The sequence below is a fragment of the Malus sylvestris genome, chromosome 13 (genome assembly GCF_916048215.2).
Source record: "Malus sylvestris chromosome 13, drMalSylv7.2, whole genome shotgun sequence".
Classification (NCBI taxonomy): domain Eukaryota; kingdom Viridiplantae; phylum Streptophyta; class Magnoliopsida; order Rosales; family Rosaceae; genus Malus; species Malus sylvestris.
Genome location: NC_062272.1, coordinates 1,785,539 through 1,797,975, shown reverse-complemented (window position 1 = coordinate 1,797,975; position 12,437 = coordinate 1,785,539). Strand labels below are relative to the sequence as shown.

At 36.5% G+C, this 12,437-nt stretch overlaps 1 long non-coding RNA gene across 1 annotated transcript; it reads left to right on the top strand.

The window, feature by feature from the left end:
* Nucleotides 1-3,284: 3,284 nt before the first annotated feature.
* Nucleotides 3,285-3,978, top strand: LOC126597358 (uncharacterized). Its single transcript, XR_007614226.1, has 2 exons — nucleotides 3,285-3,352; nucleotides 3,543-3,978. It is a non-coding gene; the product is annotated as an uncharacterized LOC126597358 (long non-coding RNA).
* The last annotated feature ends 8,459 nt before the right edge of the window (nucleotides 3,979-12,437 follow it).

The window sequence follows — 12,437 nt, the reverse complement described above, 5'->3', positions numbered from 1 at the left end:
AATTCATATTTAAACACTTGAAATCAACAATTTAAAACCTAAATGTAAAGATGTTTTTCTATTTTTCAACGTTAAAAATAAATAAAAAATAGTTTCGGGACCTAATAACGGTAGGATCATGTCCAAAGGTTTTGCAATATTTTCCTTAACTCTGACGCAAATTATTTCTTAAAGCTAAAAAGTTTTCACAAAAACTGTGAGTTATATATATTGACACACCCCGACCTAGATTGAGGCATGATGGTCGTCACGTGAGGGTGAGGTAGCCATGTGCACAGTGCGGAAGCAATATTAATATAAAAAAATGTGAATAAACAAAAAACCAAACCAATTAGAGCACTAGATAAGATAAGGTGCAAGTGCGATATTAAGTGTGATTGCACAACCAGAGCATAAGTAGCCTAAGTGCAGTCCAGCAGGACGAATACTAATGATACAACACCCAAAGGTGATCATACATTGGTGATAATCTGTCAGAACCTCCGTTAAATCCTCGTAAGCCACCAACAAGCACTCCTACCTAAAACCTCGAGGGGCGCAAAACAAAAAGTGTGAGTGGGCAAAAACAAATCTTTCCAAAACCATTTCAACATCAAAGATAGTAACCCCTCGTCGTAAAACCTGTATAATTTCCCAGAAAATAGAATATATACATATCTCAAAACCATGCTCAGAATGGTAATATTCAAAAGTATGACATGCAAAATATCTCAAAATGACATAATAAGTAACTCAGGTGAACTAACTCATGAGAAATAACATATCAGCCGGATCCACCTAAAGTGGCATGTACGGCTGAATCTATAGCTCGACAAGTATGCCTGCACACTAGTCGAAACCATCTATAGTGGTCTGTACGACAGGACTGTGTGTAAATAAATACGCTCTAGTGCTACGATCACGTGAAGACTGTGTGAATCATCGCGGGTCACCTACGAGTCAGAACCACCTATAATGGTCTGTACGACAGAACTGTGCACCTAACTTGGATCCAAGGTGAGCGTATGGTGCGGGATGTGAACATCACATGAAGGATTGTGCCCTAACCACGGGCGAGAGCACTAACACCAGGGTGCAGGTCTATGAGCTCTCAACACATCTCACATAATCATCGATTCACAATAACAATCTACAACTCACCTGTATTTACCTGAGCGTCCACAACTTTAAACATAGATATATGCAATTACTATACTAATTCATAGTCTAAGCATAAATCAATAGGCATGACATTTCAAAACATAATTTCATTTAAACACATTTTCTGGGAAAAATACCAAGTATATAAGTATATACTAAAAACCAAAAGTCCACTCACTGATATGTGGAAGGGTCGTAGCCCCTGAATCTCGCTTGATTGCGCTCGTTCTCTGGATAGGTCTTACCTATATGCGAAACAACTATATAAACGTTATTTTAAAGTACATATACAAAATTAGGTAATAACTTCTCATATATTGCTCAATTGGGGTGTTTGAATATACCAACATGATCTACTCAACCCCACGAACATCCCCATATTTTAAGAAAAAATTTCCGATGTACCACGTGCCTTCACGCGCCGGCCAAGGCACGGTTAGACGCGTTGCCACGCGCAGGCACGTGCCTAGCACACCAAACGTAATCCCTCACGGCGTTAGGGAATATTCCGTCAAAAATCAGCATAAATCGTTACATTTACCTGACGGTGTTAAGAATATTCCGTAAAAATTGACGGAATATGCTCATTCTCATTCCTTGGTTCGCCAGAGTCCGGCGCCGGCACCGCTGCGATCGCCGATTTTAGGAAAATTTTCAAATCTTCATATCTTCTTCATTTCTCAATCAAAATTCATGAATTTTATACCAAAATGAAGCTTAGGACTAGAGGAACAAAACCTTACCACTTTTAGGTCCTAAAACTCACGGAATCTCGTTTGAAAAATCACGATAATTAGGCCACCTTTGCAACTCACCAAACCCAAGCTTCCCGACGTTCAAAACCTTCCAAAATTCTTCCCTGAGCTTCATGAAGAAGTTCTAAGGCGCACTAGAACCTTAAAATTCAATGAAACCTCCACGATCACGACGGAGTCACTGTGCACCACATCGGGGTTTCTTGGTTTCCTAGGTTTTCTACCACTAAACAAGAAACTAAGGGTATAGGCGAGTTTGTGAGGTTACGAGGAAGATGATGATGGTGTCCATAAGCTCGATCTGCGAATGAAGAGGCTGGTTGAGCAATTGACCGTACGGGTTGTACGGAAATGGAAGAAAATCCGGGAGGGAGGAAAGAATGAGAGTTAACAACTGATGTGTGTGTGTGAATGAAAATGTGTGGTCCAGGTTTTGTTACCAAACAAAACAATCTAACTTCCAATTGGGTCCAACAACTTAGGCAGAAAATAAATTGGTCCACAACTTAAGCTTAAACCACACCACCACACAATATAACTCAACGTCCAAGGGTATTCTAGTAAATTCCATGCTCTCGAGGATAAAATAATATACACATTTGGGACGGGCTGTCACATATATAACTCATAGTTGTCCAATCGGTTTTGAGAACTTTTACAACATTCGCTACAAGCCAAAGTTAGAGTCATTCTACTCGCACCACATGTTTCCAAAAATTAATTTAGGACATTTCCAAAATTTCGAACACCTACCAAATCTCTTTGGGGGCCCACTATTAGTTTACATTATTTTTTCTACTTTTCAACTTTAAAAATCCATGAAAAATAAATATGGGACCTAATAAAGGATAAAATCATAGCCAAAGGTCTTGCAACATTTTTGTTAATTCCCACCCAAAATATTTACAAGATTTATTATAAGCTAAAATTTGAGTCATTCTAGTCGCATCACCTGTTTTCTAAAATTAATATAGGACATTCCGAAGATTTTTGACACCTACAAATCTCTTTAGGGGTCTCGCTATTAGTTTATATTATTTTTCTATTTTTTAAACTTTAAAAATTAATTCTAAAACTTAATAAACGGTAGAATCACATCTAAAAGTCTTATAACATTCTTGCCATGTGTGCTTGCTGGGCTTAGTAATGAACCACAGTACTTGGTAAAGAACTCTGGGTCGGAGAATGGTTGCGTACTTGCAAGTGATGTTGATAGCGTCATCCTTCCTATAGATGCTTTTGGAGGACATGGCGCTCTTAGTTTGGCACGTAGCAAAAGAAACAAGGTATAAACTTGGAATCTATCCTCAGTTTTGCCTATTCCAGAAATTAAAAGCAGATTTGACTGATATCATATGGCTATTTTTACCTTGTGATACTAATACTAATTTATAATTGCTGTGGAGGAAAATGCAACAGTCCTTGATGATACACCTGATAAATTTGGGATTGAAGCGGTATGTATCCAAATATGCAACCAAATACTTTCACATTCCGTCCACTGTTTTTTTTTTCCCGTTTCGTTGTTGGGACTTGGGGATAACTTCTAAGATGGAAGAATTTCCATGTCTATTGCACTAAGGAAAATGGCATTGCTTTCAACTCATAGGCTTTTGGTTTCTGAATTGAAAGGAACTTTTCATGCAGGTCAAGGTCTCAAACTATTGGGAAGCAATTGGTGTTATTGCAGCGCACAAGGCTGGGCTAAATCCGCATTCTCTTCGAAGAAATAAAATTAAGAACCTCCAAACAACTCTGTCGCCTGCTAATGGTTATGCCATTAAAAAAGCCACAGCAATTGGCTAATCAAAGTAGTTTACACATCAATCAAATTCCGAAATATCCTGATTCTTTCATTTAACACAGGAGTTGCAAAATCTTTATTCTTTTTCACTTTTGGCAAATTTATAATGAATTAAGCGCCATTCGACGTGGATAGGCAGCACCGAGTATCAAATCATCGCAGGGGAGGTTAGTTTAATGATTTGTCTTTGTTTTCTGGCCTATTGTTTTCCGCCTAAATGTTGATGAAACGTGAATCTACAAGTCAATGCTCGTCTCGTGTTTGTTTCAGCATATTTTATATCTTGATCAGAGGTAAACATCAATCGGTGTTAATCAATTTTGTATTGAATGATGATGGTGATGCTGATATACATATACATATATAGTAGTATATATCTTTGTATACATGAGAAGTGCTAAACAGGCTCTTTTAAAAGCGGGACTCTTCATGTACTATTTGCCATCTCATGTTTTTTGCACAATATTTTATAATGTTGGCACGAAAATTAACGTTAAACTATGAGATAACAAAGAGTCCGCTTAGCATTTCTCTTGTATACATATAGTTGAATGATTGGTTATTGACAACACCAAAAAAGTAGAAGTTTGAACTGTTTTGCAAGTTTTTTTATTGGTTTATTATTATTATTATTATAATAAATATTATTATTTTGGAATAAACCATATTATCTACCTAGGGGTGGAGTAAACCTTACAATGACCTAGCAATAATATAGTTCAAATGTACCTTTAGCGAGAATCGAACTTAAGATCTCTCACTTACCAATACAGAATAATATCACTAAACCGTAGTACTAAATGGTGATTGGTTTATTAACGAAAAGGATCCTCGGCGGATTGTTTTCTTGGGGATCCCGTAATCGTAACCGTTGTAAATCGTGTGGTCAATTTTCGTTAGGTACTATTTATATTTAATTTTAAATTTAAAATGATTTCTGACCGCACTTTATACAATGAACGGTTACGATCACGGAATTTCTAAAAAAATGATCCAGTGAGGATTCTTTTCCGTTTATTAATGGGAGATGAATTGTATGCCCTCCCCATCCCATCCTATCCCCTTCTATTTTCTGTGGTCACGGTTAAGCTACGTCAAGATTTTATATTGATTTTTTATAGAAATAATAAGACAAAAAACAATAAGAATATAAAATATTGACGTGATTTAACCGTGATCACAAAAATAGGAAGAGATAAAAAAGACATGAGATGCGGAGGGCAGACAATCCATCTCCTTATTAATTAGCATAAAAAGTTTCAGTGACTTTTTCCTTTTTATGTTTTTAGGGTTTACTATTACAACAGAAGTCTTGACTCTTGATTAGGTTCGCATCTAGAAGCTGCCTTTTGACAAAAAAAAAAAAATCTAGAAGCTGCCTCGATTTTTTAATATTGTTCCTCTGTTTTCTGGAAAAGGGCAGGCAGGAAGGATCATAGGTTTTGTGTTTTTTTATAATTATTATTATCAATGAAAATGAAGGGTTTCGAAACTATTACAATAATTTAGAAGGGAAAAGTTTCAAATTCGAGATAGATGGGTGGAAATCATCACTGTATAAATAGGATATTGGGCCACATACATAGATTCATAGTTGAGTGGAAATCATCACTGTATAATTAGGATATTAGGCCACATACACAGATTCATAATATATAGACTTTTCCTTATGCTCATAATTGATATTTTTTTTTCTGAAAAAAAAAAACAGTTAAAAGTACTTTTCATAAAAGCACTGATTAGGTGCTTCTCGATAAAACACTTATGTGGCACATAAACGTTTTTAAATTTTTATGCTAACTACAATCAATGATTTTGATTGCCAAAAAACTCTTTTCATGCGTGACAGAAATAGTCTCAAACAAGCCGGACATTTTAGAAAACCATACACAATGCAATCTTTGATAATTGATGCAAGATAAAGGGATTTAAGGTTGTGATATAATCATTTCCGAAAACCTTAACCTATGATTTCAGGTGATTCCATAGGGAAACCAATGTTTTGATTCATTGTAAATGGGTCCATGAACAGTAAAATATTGTCTCAATCAAATACAAGAAAAACCTAATAATCCTATTTTTTAGGGGCTTTTAGATCCAGGTCCAAAAACATAGAGTGTTTTTAGGAGTGACTTCAGTTATCTAATTATATGTTTTTATTTCTTTTATACTCCTCTTATATTTTCTAAAAATATTAAAAATCAATTTAAATCTTTTAATATTATGCAATTTTCAACTCCAAAATATCTAATTAATATCTTATAAACAAAAAAAATTAATATACTAACATAAATTCATCTGCAAAACATTCTGCCCTAACTCAAGTAGCAAATATATGAATGTATATTATACCTATAAGTGAGATATGAAACCTAACTAAAAAGTAGAAAAAAAAATATACCTACAAGTAAGACACATTAATCTATGACAGGTTGACTATGAAAAAAAATCTATAATGGCTCGTTTACTAATCCGTAATCAAAACGGGTGGAATTGAATTGAGAAGCAATTGAACTGAGGAGGAATTGGATTGATGAGGAATCAGAAACAGATTCCTATGAAAGGTGTTTACTAAACTGTCGAGAAACGGAGTAGGAATGATGTCAGTTCCATATAAATTGTTTACCAATTCACTTCTGAATCGGAATCGAAACCATTTGATTACTAAACTGCCCTTGGTCTAAATGAGTGATTTTATGTGATAATTAATAAAATTTAATTTTCATAACAACATTAACCCATAAATAATTGAATTTTCTCTCTGATCTTTATAAACTAAATTGTTAACCCTTTTTAAACCTAATTTTTATACCCACCCCCCATAACTTCCCAAGCAGCCCAATTTTTCGACCTTTTCAAACCTTCATGTCTTTTACTCTTCTCCTAGTATCATTCGTCAGTCCTCCCCAGCCGGCACCGCCATCGCCACCACCCTCTCCCTCCATCCCCTACATTTTATTTTCTATGCATCCTTCATTATCATTTCCTGCGGCTCCGTCTGTCTCCCGCTCCTCCATTCCCACACGACCACGACGCCACAACTACAGAAGAACCAACTTTACGATATTTGAAGACGGTTCGAAATGGTTGATTGGGGTGTAAATGCAGAGGGAGGTGAAATGGAGGCAGGCAGAGAGGTCTGGGCTTGTTGGTTTCACTGGCAAATTGGAGTTTTAGGAATTAGTTGGGGTTATAATAGGAAGAAAAGTTGTATTCCGGATTCCGCTTGTCTCCCGGAATTCAAATGACACCTCCCACCTCCGGAATACAATTCTTCCAAAAACAGAAATCCAATTCCATTTTTCGTGTGGGCCCCACTCATTTTGATTCCTCCAAATTTTAGTAAACACAAGAATAACCCGTAATCGGAATCACACTTCGACTTTTAATTCCGATTACGGACACGTAAACACGCCATAAATGGGTTAAAGCAGGAGGAAGAATAAGAAATAACAAAAAAATATATAAAAAGAAATAATCAAAGAGATAATTAGGAAGAAATTGATTTTTACAATAAGTTTTTTCTTTTAAGAGATAATTATTGATAATAAAATAATTAAATTTAAAGAACTGGACTTATTTTAATAAATTAGACCATTCCTACTATTGGCTCAAAAGATTGGAGTTATATCAAGTTTCTCCTATTCTAAAGTAAGTTGAAAGGTAGATATTGAAGGAGTAGTTGCTTATCTGTGACTTGGTCTTATTAATCATTCTGAATTCATTAATGGGAGGTGGCGTGCTGGGAAATTTTAGATAGATAAATATTAAGGAGATTTTTTAAAAATGGGACTCGTTATGTACTCTCTGTTATCTTTTCTTTCTTTTTTTGCACAATTATTGTGTTAGCATTATAAAATATTATGTTAAAAACATGAGATGACCAAGAGTCAATAATAATATAATGTTAAGATTTGCTGGTAACGTGCTGTGCAAGCATCAATTATACGTAAGAGCTAGGTTGCTGACTTAACTAAGAGATAGTTATGTCGACCTTTTTATTTGCTATTTAAAAATTAGAAGGAAAAAAAAAACTTCAAAATACGATGAAATACGTGTGCGCGAGCGTATTGGTAATTCTGGCGTGTCTCCTTCTCGACTATCATCTTTCAAACCCTAGCAAATCCAGCCATCTGAATCTCTACCCTTATAATCTGCAATAAAAGCACGATTGATCTTGTATATTTTTCTGCCACCAAACAACAAGTATATCGAACACTATGAGAAGGGGACCAGTGAAGGAACCACCTAGTCCTAGTCTCATCTCCTCTCCCAGTAGACAGTAGTAGTACTAGTCCCATCTATTTCGAATCGTCTTCGTCTTCGGGGTCACATAGAATTACTCCATCCTTGTATTTGAAAAGCTTATCCATTCACTGCCATGTTGCCTGACAGCGACCTCTGCACACCCTTTGACGGCAATAATGGTGGTCCTGACGGCCATCACCACGGATCTGCTGATCCAAATTGTACGAACTGCAGGAAGCCCGATCCTTGACTCTAGTCCTTTTATTATCCGTCCTCACTCGGATAGGGTTTGAAGATGATCGTCGAGGAGTTTGACGCCAGATTTACCTCGCTTACACGTGTTTCATTGTGTTTTTTATTTTTTTATATTTTTAAATGACAAATAAAAAGGTTAACAGAGCTTATCTCTTAGTTAAGTCATTAGACTTGCATCAAACTATTAGCAAAGAGACAGATGGAGACAAGAAATGAAAACAGACCCGTATGAGAGTGCCTAACTAGTCACATGATCATATTACTCAATTAAGGTTTTTCTTCTAGTCGAGGATTTATATGGACCTCATGCATCGTCACGGTGGTCCAATAAAATATTATCATGTGTTAACTTCATAAAAGTCGCTCCTGGACCCGGATCGTCAGTCATCCCCATTCCATACCCTTCCCATCTCTTTTTATTTATGTGGTCACGATTAAGCTACATCAACATTTTATATTAATTTTTTTTATAGAAATAATAAAACAAAAGTAATGGGAATATAAAATGTTGACATGGCTTAACCGTGACCACAGAAATAGAAAGGAATGAGAAGGGGATGGGATTGGGGAGGGCAAACAATCTAGGTCCGTCACTCCTTGATGCTGGACCTGGCTTCTCTGCCCTCTCAGTTCCCATACACTCCCATCCCCTCCTATTTGTGCTATTACGGTTAAGCCACGTCAATATTTTATATTACTATTGCTTTTCATCTTAGTATCCCTATAAAAAAATCAATATAAAATGTTGACGTGGCTTAATTGTGACCGCATAAAATATGAGAGGATAGGAATGTATGGGAATTGAAAAGACAGAGAAGCCGGGTCCCTTGATGCTTCCAGTAAAAAGTAGGCCGACTTAATCATGCCCTATATACTATAATGTTGTACAGTAAATGGAATGTCGAGTCCAAGAAAAAACAGTGTTAATTACGTGCAGCTTGTCAATGATTGAAACATGTAAAAATATAATAAAGATGACTTAAAGATATCCAAGTTCTTGACATACATGCATAAAGATGCTGCTATAAAAGTCGACAAATAATATCCGAGTTCTTTACAGCATCAAATTAAAAGAGTAGGGACATAAGTACATTGCAACCAAAATATGAAATAAAATAAAATATAAGAGTACGTAGCTGGGCAGCTGCCTAGCATGCGGAGTGGCAGCTCGCCCGTCGAATACAAACATATGCATGCATTTACTGGACAAATACATACACATCACGCTGCAACTAACGCAACAGGAAGGTGGCATATGCTCTCTCTACCTTCCCAGTCTTTCCAATATCCTTCATGAAGATTTTTATTTTCAATATAAAAAAAAAGGATATAATTTGAATATCATCCAGCAGGAAGCACCATTTGCATTACATTTTGCCAAAGGATTTCTGATTTTCAAACAAGATTAAGGTGATTTCAAGATCTTAATTCAAATCAATAAAAATGAGATCCTGACTCATTGGCATATATCGACTATTACAAAAGAAATTCGACATCTTTTCTGTAAGATTCCTCATAAGTACATATATATATTGAGAAGTATATATATGCGCTGCATATGGATTTGTAATTCTTGGACGTATTTACACACAACCTTGCATATGAGTTGGTAATTTTTCCCATCTCTTATGCCTAAGATAAAGTATGCTATGTATTTTTAGGAAAAACGTACACTGGGGAGACGATATTTTTGTAACATCGGTGTACCATCTAATGTGACAAGTAATATGTACTTGACGGAGTATGATTCTCTCTCCTCTGATTCTCATCTCATTCCCTCATCTCATCTCACACATTTTTTTTTGTTGTCTTTTTGTCTCTATAAAAAAATTAATATAAGATTTTGACGTGGTTTAATTGTAGCCATTCAAGTAGAAGAGGAGAGGAGTGAAGGGAAGGGGAGAGAGATTAAAAGGAGAGAGAATCCTCCTTCGTACTTGACACGTCAATAAATGATTTCATCTCATTGGCTATGAACACTAGTAGGAAAAACACTTTGCGCGACGTAGGTCCTTCGTCGCGCAAAGTCCAAAAAACGTCACGCAAAAATTAGCGCAACGAACCTGCGTCGCGCGTTAACCGTCGCGGCAAGGCAGTGACAGAAGGGTTTGCGCGACGAAGAAGTAACCTACGTCGCGCAAACCCGCTTTGAGCGACGCAGGACCTGCGTCGCGCAAAACTACTTTGCGCGACGAAGAAGTAACCTACGTCGCGCAAAGTAGTTTTGCGCAACGTAGGACCTGCGTCGCGCAAACCCTTTTTTTGGCAAAAAAAAATTTTATTTAATTTTTAATAAATATTGTAATTAAATTCTAAATAATAATTAATAAACCAAGAAAAAAGTATTTGATTATAAAATATATGAAAATGTACATACAAGATGTCCGAACAAAAAAGAAAAAACTACAAGTAGTCTTCAAGCTACTAGTATCAGCAGGGTGAAGTGGCTGGAAGGTCAAAGGTGGAGCAAGATCAGGTGTTGGCATCGAGATTTGGAGGCCGGACATCTGTAAGGCCCGTACAATAGCCCTCATCTTCTCACCCTAGGCCGCAAGCTGACCTTTTAAGGTTGTCACGTCCTCCTTCAAGGCATTGACCTCTCATGTGGTCGATCTGGAAGAAGAGGCACCCGTCTCATGAACCCACGCCTTCCCCATACACCGAACAACATTGCCATGACAACGACCGAACTTCTGATCCAGGACCTCATTCAGGATCTGAAAACTTGCATCCTCGCCTTTTGGCCTTTACTTGCCTTTACTTTCCTGATTTGGAGGGTTAATAAACTATGCAAAATATATACTCGGCTAAAATACTACTCTAGTAAGAGTTAAGATGGACCATCCACAAATAAAGAAACTCATTTGTAAAGAATCCCAAGTGTTTAAAATCTATTCAGAACACTCCACAAACCCCAAACAAGATGGACCATCCTATTTCTGCCTAGAATCTGCCAATCTGGATACAGTAATGAGCTATTTTGTACTCATTATCTTATGTGCTTTCTTGTTGATGGGTGTATGTAGCAAACATCAGACAAGACGATGGTGGTCAATTTTGTGATCCTTTAGACTTTGAATGATCATCATCTCCAATTAGCCATTTCATACTTTAGTACTATCGTCAGATCCAATTAGCAATCCAATATCACCATAATTTTGAGTGTACAACTACAACAATAGAGGCACTTGAAAATAAGATGATAAGATGGTAACTTCATTCTGGTTAATCAAATATTTTAGCTAGCAGCAAGTGGGTCAAGGCTTGATACCAAAGTCATAACTATGATTTTAAAGCACATTTCAACCAACAAAACCCAGAGTACACATGATAAACTATAATTCATTGATGGGAATGAAACATCTGAGAAAATATGAACTCAACAACCAAACCCAGTGTGCTCATGTCAAATATTAACAACAAGGGAATTTGCGTATGTATGTCAAGACTCAAGAATCAATTAAACAATGTCACCCAAGATAATAATCAATCAGGGGTGCTTTCTGTATTAGGAAGCCCAGAACAATATTTAAAAAAAAAGGCTATATGGGTTATAGATCAGAAAGGGGTGCTTTTGCATGCTCAGAAGATTTTTATGTAACCAAATCGGACAATTTTGGATAAGATTAAACCACAATAACAACAATATAGTTTATACCAGCATGAGTCCAGATCTCAATTCAATTAAAGTAACAAATAAAAAAAAAATATTTAAAAATATGAAATGGTGTAGACAAAAAGGAAATTACCACCACTTACCGATAAGTGATGCAGATGAAAACAATATGTCGATGACAACACAGAAGAACCTTACCAATACAAAAGATAAGAAGATGAAGGTGAAAAGGGTCTCACTGATGTAGGCTCTGTCCTGCCCAATGTATATAATGAACTCCTCGAGCAGCTAGACCATGTATGTAATGCAAATCAGATGAATTTTGTTTGTACCATACTTGACCAATCCCGAAACTACCGAACACCGGCCAACGCTATACTGTCAAGGACCCAGAAGAGTTCCCCTCCGACCAGGAGGCCAATCACTACTCGACACGTGTCAAGATTAGAAGCCAATCAGAGCGCAGCACGTGTCGACATCAAGAACCAATCATAACATGACACATGTCAATGTGACAAAGCTACAAGTTTTTCTATAAATAGGGGTCATTCCCCCACAATATTGGCTAATGCCATTTGTGTTAAATCATTCACAAGAACTCACTAAATTGAGAGCTTGA